The 7,500-nt window shown below is 40.5% G+C and overlaps 2 protein-coding genes across 2 annotated transcripts in view; one reads left to right on the forward strand and one right to left on the reverse strand.

Moving 5' to 3' along the window:
• Positions 1 to 7,500, reverse strand: part of LOC123504590 — a 54,143-nt gene that overhangs the window by 36,125 nt on the left and 10,518 nt on the right. The window lies entirely within an intron of this gene.
• LOC123504587 (probable 3',5'-cyclic phosphodiesterase pde-5) overlaps positions 4,663 to 7,500 on the forward strand; it is a 219,726-nt gene continuing 216,888 nt past the window's right edge. Inside the window, 1 exon segment of the mRNA XM_045255234.1 lies at positions 4,663 to 4,853. The gene's annotated coding sequence lies outside the window, so the exon portion shown is untranslated.

A 7,500-nucleotide genomic window follows, 5' to 3' on the forward strand; every position in this document is an offset into this window, starting at 1 on the left:
ATATGTATTATATCTAGAGTATGGTGCTTCATATGAGAATGGTAAGTTAATGACGACGCTCAGTGCTTTACATGGGCAAGCTGTGGAATACATAATTTTATAGGGTGGTGTGACAAACAGCAGCGAACGGCAAGGATCAGAGAAGACGGCGGTGAGTTACACAGAAGGATGACAATTGAGTTACATAAGGAGAGCAGCTTAGTTATTGATACAAGGAAGATGAGATAAGAAGGAAGGGTGGTAGGAGAGATAATCAGGAACAGCCTTTTATACGAAAGATAGTCCTTATTGTTTTATGTTCTTAAACGGGAAGAAAAGAACTAGAACAAACAATAAAAGACACCAAGTAAAAAGGGAAAGAAACGAGAGGAACTGAAAAATAAGTAGGCGTGCAAGGTAGCATGGCGAGAAGCAAAATGTATCTAGAGAAGAATTATGAAGGAAATCATGTTGTTGTGGAAAAGATTCGCTAAAGGTCCTGATATTCCCGTGAGGTCTGGCAAGGACATGTGTAAGCGAGGCACGGAGGTGGGCGGAGGAGGCAGCAGAGGCACGATAACTATTAGCCAGAAAGGATTTTAGTCAATAGTTGCTGGGCCATGGAGTCCAACGAAATAATCTATATGAGGGATAAATTAATCTATCAGAATAAGTAATAAAGGGGAAAAATGTGAGGAAAAGAAACACAGGGAAGAAACAAAAATAATCCGGACGAATGATTGAGCAAGAGAGAGAGAGAGAGAGAGAGAGAGAGAGAGAGAGAGAGAGAGAGAGAGAGAGAGAGAGAGAGAGAGAGAGAGAGAGAGAGAGAGAGAGAGAGAGAGAGAGAGAGAGAGAGAGAGAGAGAGAGAGAGAGAGAGAGAGAGAGAGAGAGAGAATGGGAGTTGACAGCCAATTTATAGGACAAACACAGCTAAATCAAGGGACTGACAGACTGGCTGGCGCAGAAGGTAACCAGGGAGGAGAGAAAATATTCGGTAGACACATTTTCATAACAAGATTGATAAAACAAGTACACATGATCAAAAATCTTCAACAACGGGAAGACTTACTAATATGCTGTGAAATCATCAACACCATTACAATCCCAGACGCGTTTGCTAACAACACATAGTAAAGAAATACCAAAAAAATATCTTACAGTAAAAGAAAAAAATATTCTAAAAAAAACCTGATAAATCATAAACCTATAGATTCCCATTAGAAGTATTTCAAAAAGCCACGAATATGATTAAGTTCTTAGATATGTTTTTGCCATTAATAGAGCAAAATCTATTAGAAACTATCACTGGAATCGTAATAACACCACTGAAAAGCTATGAACTCCACTATATCCTCTTAAAAAGGCACTAGATATAAGACCTCGAATCCCTTTCAAATGTGATCCATAGAATTAAGTGGCGTGATGCTATAGAAATGAATAAGATTAGTTCCGCTATTGCTGGTGTTCTGATTGGTCTGTATCTCCTTGGGAAAATAGTCCATTTATTGCTATCATGACTTGAGGCTATTCTGACCATTAAGCTGATTGTGAGGTGACAGTGATCAGTTATACTTACTTATTTGTTTGGCTGTATACTCACTGTCACCTTCAATCTCCCATCATCCTCTCTCTCTCTCTCTCTCTCTCTCTCTCTCTCTCCATGGAGCATGATAAAACACAAGATAATGGTAACGCATGCCATGATTTATTGAAAACTAAAAATAAATTATAACTAAGGAAAAAATGATGACGATAATGATAATAAAAATCATTAATGGTGATAATGATTATGATACTACTACTACTACTACTGCTACTACTACTACTACTACTACTACTACTACTACTACTACTACTACTATTACTACTGTTACTACTACAACTAGTACCACCACTACTTTTACTACTGCTACTACTGTTGCTGCTACTACTACTACTACTACTACTACTACTACTACTACTACTACTATTACTACTGCTATTACTACTACTACAGGTACTATTACTACTACTACTAGTACTACTACTACTACTACTACTAAAGATAATAATAATAAGAACAAAAACGAATAAAGAAAAAGAAGAAAAGATCAATATTAACAATAACAAACAACAAGAACCACAATAACAAAAAAAAAAAATGGAAGAGGAGGAGGAGGAGGAGGAGGAGGAGGAGGAGGAGGAGGAGGAGGAGGAGGAGGAGGAGGAGGAGGAGGAGGAGGAGGAGGAGGAGGAGGAGGAGGAGAGGAGGAGGAGGAGGAGGAGGAGGAGGAGGAGTAAAAGAAGGAGCAAGAAATTATTAGGACTCTTTGATGCTTGCAGGATATTAAACTCTGGTGATCCGTTCAAAGATGTAATTAGCAAATGGGCCCGAGTCCTCCCTGGCAGACCATTAAACTCCTCTTCCCCATCCCCCACTCCAACCCACACACACACACACACACACACACACACACACACACACACACACACACACACACACACACGGCGAGGCAAAAGGGCAAGCCTCTTAATGTCCCCTGTTCACCTAGCACCAAGTAGATACGGGATATAACTCGAGGGGTTGTGGCCTCGCTTTCCCGGTGTGTGGAGTGTGTTGTGGTCTCAGTCCTACACGAATATCTGTCTATGAGCTCTGAGCTCGCTCCGTAATGGGGAAGGCTGGCTGGGTGACCAGCAGACGACCGTGGTGAATTACACACACACACACACACACACACACACACACACACACACACACACACACACACACACACACACACACACACACACACACACAATCTATATAATAAAAAATTTGGAATGAGATTTGCTAGCAAATTATGAAAGTGAAAATGTTATAATATTTCACTTCAATAAAAGAATATTGCATATTTTTTAAGGCAACTTGACAAACCACTAAATAGACATAAAAATGAATATGATTTGCAATTCTTTCAAGATTTGATGAAAAACGTTTTTTTAGTAATTTCAATCAGCGTTATATTCTTTAATAATGACTGGATGATTATTTCTAAGACTCAATAAAGAAAAAAAATCCAAAGCTCTAAGGCGGCAGTTTTCCCTTGACTTTGTATATGTGTTGGAGATTGTTGGTTTTAAACTATCTTTTTTTTTGTATACCATGTGGGCTTTTCACGGGAATTTATGGGCTAAAGGGGATACTTTTTGTGGCATCTCCTATCTCAAAGCCCACCGCTAGGAAACCGTTGCCCCGAGTGAGGAAGCCCAAACTACACTCGGACCGTGGACAGGATTCGAATCCATGCGCTTGGAGACCCCTCGGACCCCAAAGCACGCATGGTTCCACTGTACCACGGCGGCCCAGGTTAATGTTTGTTCTTCATGTGCTTGCACGTATTCCTTCTCAGATTTACGTTAGTCTATGTTCCATCATGTGTGTGTGTGTGTGTGTGTGTGTGTGTGTGTGTGTGTGTGTGTGTGTGTGTGTGTGTGTGTGTGTGTGTGTGTGTGTGTGTGTGTGTTTCCTTACCTTATTGTTTGTATTAGTTCGTTTATTCTTTGTGCATGTCATCCTTCTTTCGCTCTATTCTTTTTCACTAATCTTGCCATTTTTTTCAATTTCTATATTATTTTCCTCCCAAACACCTATTACGTCATTTTCTTCTTTCATAAAGCACCTAGGTGATGAGAGAGAGAGAGAGAGAGAGAGAGAGAGAGAGAGAGAGAGAGAGAGAGAGAGAGAGAGAGAGAGAGAGAGAGAGAGAGAGAGAGAGAGAGAGAGAGAGAGAGAGTGCTCGTGACCAAGGTTTGGATGAAAGGGAGAGAGGGGGCGTGCGCTCCCTAATCAGGTGGTTGTCGCAAGAAATCAATCGTTCTATTATCGAAGCCTGGGAGATGGGAGTGGCTGCTTCCCCTGAACTACATAATCTGCAGCCACTTTGCTAAATATACAGTCACCTTCCTTCCCTACACCTTCACCTTATCTAGTAGCGGTAATGGTGGTGGTGGTGGTAGTAGCAATGCCAGTACATGTATCTTCTCATCGCCTTTATTACTTTTCCTCCCATTTTCTCCTCTTCAATACCCCGTCAGGTTATAAGCATGGTGTAATTTCCTCACGCCAACTTACAACTTTCCTGGCAGCTGGAAATCGCACGAGGAAAAGCGACATATTATTAGCAAGATGTGTAAGTAAAGGTAGAGGTGGAAGGGAAGTCCATCCATCATCAGCCATCCTGCATCAGACCCCTCCCTCCCTCCCATCCACCGTCCCTCCGTCCCTCCATCCCTCCCTCTCTTCACCTGTTGCTGTGGTCGCGTGCGAGGGCTGGAGCCGAACCAAGCACTCTCCCACATCCCAGCATTTATGGCCAATATTGCTGAGCCATGGAGGAGATTGGGAAATCGATGGATATTCAGACGTCAGGCTCATCCAGTGGACAGGGGTGAGCTGACCGAGTGAGTGTCTAAGTGTAATTTCTATTTCGTTTTCACCGCATGTTGCTCTACCTCTGTGTCCGCCTCGCTGTTCTTTTGATCGAAATGTTATTAAAGTTGTGACTGCCGCACTGGTGGGGAATGGAAAAAGAGAGAAGGGGAAGGGTTAGGTTTTAGTCTGCGTCAGGCGAGGCACGTGCCATTTCTTTCTTTCCGCGATTCTGGGCGGGCCCTGAGTGAAAAGGGTTGCGCCAGACGTGGTGCGCAGGGTTGAGGGTTACCGGCGGCGCGTTGGCGGAGATAAGCCAGGCAGAGGGTTTGTTTACATCGCCAGTGTGGAGCCCAGTGTCTGTGAAAGTTTACACACTCCTCCTTCGCCAGTCGTTCCTTCATCCTGCGAAAACTCAGCTGCATTTTCCTTCCGCAAGTGGACGAATCAGCCGAGGCCGGTACCGCACGACTGTCTCCGGTAAACTGTTAATCTTCACATCGAAGGAGAGAAAGATAGATAGATAGATAGATAGATAAATAGATAAATAGATAGATAGATAGATAGATAGACAGATAGATAGAGAGAGAGAGAGAGAGAGAGAGAGAGAGAGAGAGAGAGAGAGAGAGAGAGAGAGAGAGAGAGAGAGAGAGAGAGAGAGAGAGAGAGAGAGAGAGAGATACTATTTTTTTTTTAGCATTATTAGCCAAAAAATGTGTTAATAAGTAGTTATACCAGTGGCACACTGAGTGAGTTATTTTTTCCTGATAGTTACCATGTGGCAGAATACGTCACGAACACATTTAAGCCCTGTGTGGCAGCGTTGTTTGGGTTATATAGAAAGTACTCGACATGAACTCTATCCGAAACATATCATAGTCGTAATGATTAAATCTTTGATAATTAATCTAAAAAATGACCAAAGAAGAAACAAAAACTATTAATAAAACTAAAAACAGTTGTCATACTAGCAATAAACTTATTACAATCAACTATTATCAATCAAATGGGTTCTAAATCTTTTTTGTTCTTTATGTTTCTACCATACTTTTTTTCATCGTATATTCAGAGTAGAGCAAAATCACTTCAGAAATTTCTTTCATGGACTTACAGCAATGCAGATGTAGAGAAGGAGGAAGAAAAGGAGGAGGAACAAGGATACTTCATTAGGAAAAGAAGGAAGGTCAGGAGGACGGAGGGAGGGATGGAGGAGAGAGGAGGAATCACAGGTGATGAGGGAATGAAGAAGAAGAGGCTTATATGGGAAGACGGAGAAGTGAAGCGAGTTTAAGCCAAATTGGATTTCACTCGGAAATCAAGGAGAGAGAGAGAGAGAGAGAGAGAGAGAGAGAGAGAGAGAGAGAGAGAGAGAGAGAGAGAGAGAGAGAGAGAGAGAGAGAGAGAGAGAGAGAGAGAGAGAGATGCACACACTCTCTCTCTCTCTCTCTCTCTCTCTCACACACACACACATAAGGGAGACGAAGATAAACACACAAACACATTTACATAATATTAATCGTTAATAGGACACATACATACACACACACACACACACACACACACACACACACACACACACACACACACACACACACACACACACACACACACACGGCGGGTGGTCGTGTTTTTTTAATCATAATCCTTCTTCCCTGGCCAAGGAGTGACTGTCTTTCGTCATCACATCATTGCCAATACTTGCAGCATGCCTGACTAATAAGCACAGATAAACATCCATCTGGGAAATCTGAACGTAACATCAATTGCACATTACAATGTTTTAATTTAATTCTTTCTTTCGTTAAGGAATTTTCTTGTAATAAATGTGAAAAATACATTCTTAATATGTTTAGATTAGGCAAAAGAGTGAATTATGATGGTGAGAAAATATGATGAAGGATGAAATCTTTATTTCTCTAACGATAGTCAGTCTTCCCAAGAAGAAATAATTTTTTTCGAAGAAAATTTCCCATCGAAATATCATAGAAATAGCGACATTTTTCTTTATTCTCCTGCTTTATCACCTCCATAATCCATTCAGTAGTCATCATATTCATGCACCAATAACAAAGAAAAAAAAAACTTGTTTTCTTATCAGTCTCTGAAATTGAAGGCAAAACCTTTAGAAAGCTAATTATTACCCCCAATAATGAAGGGGAGGAGGTGGACTAGTTTCAGTAAGTCTGTATTTGTTGAGAGTTATATATTCGTATCTACGGCAAGACAAGTACTGTAAATAATTTTACGATATAAAGGTAAAGCAATATAATGCTTTCAGTGCTTTAGGGTGTCCTCAAATATTATGAAGTGGTGTAGCTCATGTTGGAAGCTTGATTGGTATGGACGTCACTGATGGCTAAAGGAATGATCAAGTAGAGAGTACCTTCATCTGCCAGTAGTTTTATTTTTATTCGATAAATCAACTCGTAACTTAAATGAAGTAACAAGTGTCATAGCCTTAGTATCAGATAAAGGTTTATTACTTTAAAATATATAACACTTAATAAAATAGTTACATTCCAGTGAGATGAACAATTAACACAATCCAGTTTGCTCGCAGTTCTTCCACATGTATGTCGAGCTACGAAGGAATTAGTAGTCCTGATAAATCGTGAACGGACTCTTTCTTCAATGCAAGCCAGACAAGATGAAAGATATGAGTAAGATATTCTGTAAGTAACATCACATGTGTTTCTTACATTTTGTTATCAAAGATTCTGTTCCCCGCTCATTAATTGATGTTGTAATGTGCGCAGGAAGGTGCTGAGAGGTTTCAGGCATATCTTACTAAAGTTAATTTACACATTCATCATGGCTCATTTCGTAAGACATTGCTTCTGGGATAAAAACATTCTGGTAAAAAAGAAAGCAAGGGAGATAGAAAAAACAAAATAAAGAAAGAAAATAAAGAAAAGAAGAGAGAATGAAGAATAAAAGGTTGAAAAAAAAAGTTGGCCAGTGGTTGATGTGAGAGATCCTATGAATGACAGTCTCCAGTGGAAACTGTTTGCAGGGCTGAGTGCGAGAGTCACACATGGCCTCAATTCCTATCTTAAAAGCTCTCGGAGGAATTACAGTCAAAATATACTCAACGAATGGATTCTAAGGGTTAACTGTCAAGGATAAT

Source organism: Portunus trituberculatus, chromosome 16, assembly GCF_017591435.1.
Source record: "Portunus trituberculatus isolate SZX2019 chromosome 16, ASM1759143v1, whole genome shotgun sequence".
In the NCBI taxonomy this organism is placed as follows: domain Eukaryota; kingdom Metazoa; phylum Arthropoda; class Malacostraca; order Decapoda; family Portunidae; genus Portunus; species Portunus trituberculatus.